Source organism: Heterodontus francisci, unplaced genomic scaffold, assembly GCF_036365525.1.
Source record: "Heterodontus francisci isolate sHetFra1 unplaced genomic scaffold, sHetFra1.hap1 HAP1_SCAFFOLD_348, whole genome shotgun sequence".
Taxonomy (NCBI): Eukaryota; Metazoa; Chordata; class Chondrichthyes; order Heterodontiformes; family Heterodontidae; genus Heterodontus; species Heterodontus francisci.
In genome coordinates this window covers 1,134,387-1,140,921 of record NW_027140172.1, presented here as the reverse complement: position 1 = coordinate 1,140,921, position 6,535 = coordinate 1,134,387, and positions in this window count along the sequence as shown.

The window sequence follows — 6,535 nt, the reverse complement described above, 5'->3', positions numbered from 1 at the left end:
AGAAGTTTAACCTCAGTAGTGGGCAAATTATTGGAATCTATTCTGAGAGACAGGGTAAACAGTCACTTAGAAAGGCACGGATTAGTCAAGGATAGTCAGCATGGATTTGATAAGGGAAGATCTTGTTTGACCAACTTGATCGAATTTTTTGAAGAAGTAACAAGGAAAATAGATGAGGGGAGTGCAGTTGATGTTGTCGACATGGATTTTCGCAAGGCTTTTGACAAGGTCCCACGTGGAAGACTGGTTAAGAAAATAAAGTCCCATGGAACCCAGTGAAATACAGCAAGGTGGCTACAAAATTGGCTCAGTGGCAGGAAACAAAGGGTAATTGTGATGGGTGTTTTGCGACTGGAAGGCTGTTTCCAATGGCTTTTGCAGAACTCAGTACTGGTTCACCTGCTTTTGGTGGTATATATTAACGATTTGGACGTAAATGTAGGGGGCATGATCAAGAAGTTTGCGGAAGAAAAAAAGATTGGCCGTGTGGTGGATAACGAGGAAGATAGCTGTAGGCTGCAGGAAGATATTGATCGTCTGGACAGATGGGCAAAAAGTGGCAAATGGAATTCAACCTGGAGAAGTGTGAGGTGATGCATGTGGAGATGTTAAACAAGGCAAAGGGACACATGATTCATGGGAAAATGCTAATAAGTGTAGAGGAAGTGAGAGACATTGGAGTGAAGGTCAACAGATCCCCAAAGGTAGCGGGACAGGTCGATCTTATTCTTCTTCTTTATTCTTTTGGCCTCCTTATCTCCAGAGACAATGGATAAGCGCCTGGAGGTGGTCAGTGGTTTGTGAAGCAGCGCCTGGTGTGGCTATAAAGGCCAATGCTAGTGTGACAGGCTCTTCCACAGGTGCTGCAGAGAAATTTGTTTGTCGGGGCTGTTACACAGTTGGCTCTCCCCTTGCGCCTCTGTCTTTTTTTCCTGCCAACTACTAAGTCTCTTCGACTCGCCACATTTTAGCCCCGTCTTTATGGCTGCCCGCCATAAACAGATCCCCAAAGGTAGCGGGACAGGTCGATAAGGTAGTTAAAAAGGTATATGGAATGCTTTCCTTTATTGCCCGTGGTATCGAATATAAGAGTAGGAGATTATGTTGGAACTGTATAACTCATTGGTTGGGCCACATCTTGAGTGCTGTGTGCAGCTCTGGTCACCTCATCACAGAAAGGATGTAATTGCACCAGAGAGGGTACAGTGAAGAATTACGAGGATGTTGCCAGGGCTGGAAAAATTCAGCTATGAGGGAAGATTGGACAGGCTGAGGGTGTTCTCCTTGGAACAGAAAAGGCTGATGGGAAATCTGATTGAAATGTGCAACCTTTTGAGGGGCCTGGATAGAGTGGAGGTGACGGGTCTATTCACCCTAACAGTGTAGTCAGTGATGAGGGGCATAGATGTGAAGTGATTGGTAAACAAATTAGAGGGGAGATGAGGAAAAACGTATTCATCCACAGTAGGAACTCTTACATTCTATTTTATACTAGTAATTAGTGTTACGACCGGGTGAGAAAGAGGTACAGTGTCCCCTTTCAGCCTTCACCTCGTCTTACTGTAACAGGATTTAATTTTAAACACAGTATGTTTTTAGGTCCCCCTTGGTGAATCCGTGTTCATGGCTCTCCAATTAAGAGGCAAAGTAACCAGCACAAACAGGCTTTCTTAGATTTAAAGAAGAAAAATAGAAATGTATTAAACTTAAACTTTAATTCGGTTGAAACTTACGACTACACAATTCTCCAAAGCTAGCATGCATACCTGACACATCCATGCAGACGGAGACAGAAAAGAGCAGAATAAAAATAAAGTGAAAAGTTTGTGGCGATATCTGAAGAGTTGTTATTACGGTTCCTTAAGCTCAGTGCAGAGCTCTTAATTGTAGGCAGATCTTGCTTTTCGTTGGGGCCCAGTATTCTTCGTAAAGCTTGTTTACTGTAGGAGACTTTTATCTCCTGGGGTTCATGTGTCTTCAGTGGATTCAGAGGCTTGTGTGAAAGTGATGGGAGCAGACAGGAGAGAAATCATCGCTGTCCAGGAGCAAACAGAAACTCTGACGTCCAACTCTCTGTGGTCAGTTCAAAAAAACCCTGGAACAGCCATGCAGTCATGTGACCAGCTGATCTAAACAGTCCTGGCGCTTTTGAATTGTGGCCTCCTTGGCAGGCCCTGGAATGCACTTCGTCACGTTCGATGTACGTTAGTATGTAAAAGTTTATATTTCAGCCATGGATTATCTGTGAAGCAAGTCATTTCCTCGCTCCAACAACAGTTAAAAATCAACGTTCGTAACAAAATTAATGTGCCTCATTCTTGGCACTTGGGGGCCTAGAATGGCACTAGCTTTCCCTCATACTCTACTTTCTCCCTCTTTAAAATGTTTTCGTTATTATGCTGGTTCCTAAAATCTATCCAACCTTCTGACCGATCACAAATCATTGCAAATTTGTGCAGTGTTTCTTTCAAATTGATGCTATCCTTGACTTCCTTATTTAGCCACGTGCGATGCAATTTTCTCCAAGAGTCTTTCTTTCTCACTGAGATAAATCTTTGCTGAGAGTTATCAATATCTCCTTAATAGTCAGTAACTGTATCTCTACTGTCCTACCTTTTAATCTTATATCCCAATGCACTTTCACTAGCTATGCCTTCATAGCCTTGTAATTTATTTTAAAGGCAGGCTCGGGTCTGTAAACGAAACCAGACACTAGCCCTACAGAACCACATTCAACCCCGAGCCAGACTCAGCACGCGTACTTCCTTTTTTCCCGTGCCCGACCAGACCCGACCCGACCCGACCATCAGTTAATTTACCTTCCATTTTTCACTTTGTTGCTGATCCACACAAAGCTTAAAATAACTGAAACAAAACCACCTTTCCAGTCCAAAAATTACATTAACATTGGAGCCAATTAGCTGAGGTTATGATAGAGTGTGTCCAACCAGGTCCGAACTGACCCGAGCCCAAATGCTGGACCCGGCCGTGTGACCCGAACCGACCCGAACCCGACACATGCTGTCGGATCCAATCAGGTTTGGGTTGGGTAGCCAGCCTTTCATTTATTTACCTTTATTTAGTTTTTAAAAAAAAAAACTAGTCTTGGACTCAGTTTTCCCTTCAAGCTGAACGTTGAACATATATCATGTTATGATCATTGTCACCTAGAGGCTCCATTACCATGAGGCTCTTGATTAATCCTGACTCATCGCACATTACCTGTTCTAGAATATCCTGCTCTATAGTTGGCTCTAGAATGTACCGTTCTAAGGAACTGTCCCGAATAGTCTCTATGAACTAATTTTCCAGGCTACATTTGTCAATCTGATTTGCTCAATGTACATGTAGATTAAGATCACCCTTGATTACTATGGTAACTTTCTCACACACCACATTTATTTCTTCCTGTATACTCTGCCCTCGAGAAAGCAATGTAGTTCACTGAGCACAGGGATGTTGGGTGAACGAGATTGAGTGTGAGTTAGGATGTGAATAGCGGAGTTTTGGATAGACTGTGGTTTATACCATGTGCAATAGGGAGGGTAAGCAGAACAGCATTGGAATAGGCAAGTCTGGATTTAACAAAGGCACAGCTCAAGTTTTATGCAGTAAATGGGCTCACACAGAGGAAGAAATTACAGAGGTGGCAGTTGGGAAGAACAGTCATAGAGTCATCGAGTCATACAGCACAGAAACAGGCCCTTCAGCCTATCGTGTCTGTGCTGGCAATCAAGCACCTACCTATTCTGATCCCTTTTTCGAGCACTTGGCCCGTAGCCTTGTATGCTATGGCGTTTCAAGTGCTCATCTAAATACTTCTTAAATATTATGATGGTTCCTTCCTCTATCACCTCTTAAGGCAGTGCGTTCCAGATTCCAGCCACCCTCTGGGTGAAAAGATTTTTCCTCAAATCCCCTCTAAATCTCCTGCCCCTTAACTTAAATCTATGCCCCCTGATTATTGATCCCTCTGCTAAGGGAAAAAGTTTCTTCCTATCTAATCTATCAATGCCCCTCATAAATTTGTATACCTCAATCATGTACCCTCTCAGCCTTCTCTACTCTAAAGAAAACAACCCTAGCCTTTTCAGTCTCTCATCATAGCTGAAATGCTCCAGTCCAGGCAACTTACTGGTAAATCTCCTCTGCACCCTCTCCAGTGCAATCACATCCTTCCTGTAATGTGGTGATCAGAACTGTACTCATTACTCCAGCTGTGGCCTAACTAGGGCTTTATACAACTCCATCATAACCTCCCTGCTCTTATATTCTATGCCTCAGCTAATAAAGGCAAGCATTGCATATGCCTTCCTAACCACCTTATTTACCTGTGCTGCTGCCTTCCGTGATCTATGGACAAGTACACCAAGGTCCCTCTGACCTTCTGTACTTCCTGCTGTCCTACCATCCATTCTATATTCCTTTACCTGTTAGTCCTCCCAAAATGCATCACCTCACACTTCTTAGGATTAAATTCCATTTGCCAGTGCTCCACGCATCTTACCAGCCCATTTATATTGTCCTGTAATCTAAGGCCTTCCTCCTCACTATTTATGACGCCACCAATTTTTATGTCATCTGCGACCTTACTGATCGTACCTCCTACATTTACATCTAAATCATTAATGTAGACTACAAATAGTAAGGGCCCCAGCACCGATCCCTGTGGTACACCACTGGCACAGGTTTCCACTCGCAGAAACAACCCTCGACCATCAGCCTCTGCCTCCAGCCACGAAGCCAATTTTGGATCCAATTTGCCAAGTTGCCCTGGATCCCATGGGCTATTATATTCTGAACCAATCTCCCATGCAGGACCATATCAAAAGCCTTACTGAAGTCCATATAGACGACACCAATTGCTTTACCCTCGTATACACATCTAGTCACCTCCTCGAAAAATTCAATCAAGTTTGTTAGACACGATCTCCCCCTGACAAAGCCATGCTGACTGTCCCCAATTAATCCCTGCCTCCCCAGGTGGAGATTAATCCTGTCCCTCAGAATATTTTCCAATAGTTTCCCAACCACTGAAGTTAGACTCAGTAATGCAGTTAATCATGATTTATAACATTAATAGCTGGATACAGAGACGTGCTAGGGACACCAACAATAGCGAGGATTGGGTAATAAATGCATTGAATCATCTTCAGCACATAATAGATCCGATGTGCTAATGATATCCAATAATAATCTTCAGTAAGATAGTCAAATCAATAGGATAATCTCCGGCCATTGTTGTAACATTCCAATCTATTGTTCTCTGATTCTGATCCATTGTTGTAACATTCCAATATTTTAATCTAAGATGCTGACCCATTGTTTAACATTCCAAAGTATTGTTCCCAGATTCCGATCTATCCTGCCCCTTTCCCTGGAGTTGCTGATCCCTGTTAGTGCCGAGGTGATGGTCCAACTGATACTACGGGATAACACATTGAAAGGAGACCCTTATTAGTGGAAGGTGGAAACACTCCAGTGACACAATTAGGGTCCATGAAGACTAGTATTAATTACATTTACGGAACAAACAGGTTCAATGAACCCCTGTCAATCCAGCACTTTTTGTACCACAATAAAGTAGAGCACTTGTCCGTTCTGGATGGGGGTTTCTGATGAAAGGAATTGTGGAAATAGCAGAGTCACTGGGCAGAATGTTTCGATACTCCTTGGTTATGTGAGTGATGCCAGTACACTGGAGGCTATCGCTAATTACACCCTGTTAAAAAGGAAGGATGGGGTAAGCCCGAAACTACAGTGCAGTAAGATGATCATCGATGGAGGGAATATTTCAGCCATTAACCGGGACAAATATATCTGTTGTTTTGAAAAAAAACAACGGTTTATAAATGTCAACTACCATGAACTTGTTAAAGATAAATTGTATCTTACAATCTTGAAGGAGCTATTTAATGAAGGGGATTGATAAGGGTGGTGCAGCTGGTGATATGTATATAAACTTTCAAAAGGGTTTGATCAAGTGACACTTAATAGACTTTTTAGGAAAATTGAAACCAATGGATCAAAGTGGCAGTGGTTGTATGAACATTCAATTGGCTAATGCACAGAAAATAGAGAGAAGTTGTGAGCTATTGTTTTTCAGGCTGGGAAGAAGTAGACAGTGCTGTTCCGAAGGCATCAATAACAACAACAACTACTATTTAAACAGCACCTTTCACGTAATAAAATTTTCCAAGCTTCACAGAGGCATTATAACACAATATGTCACCGAGCATTTAAGGAGATATTAGGGCAGATGACCTAACGCTTAGTCAAAGATGTAGATTTAAAGGAGTGTCTTAAAGGAGGAAAGAGAGGTAGATAGGCAGAGAGTTGTCGGGAGGCTGGTCCAGATCTCAGGGCAGGGGCAGCTGAAGGTATGGTCATCAATCGTGCAGCGATGATAATTGGGGATGCTAAAGAGACCAGAATTAGAGGAGTAAATACATTTTGGAGGGTTGTAGGGCTGAAGGAGTTTGCACTGATAAGCAGGGGCCAGATCACATAGGTATTTGGAAATAAGCATGGAAAG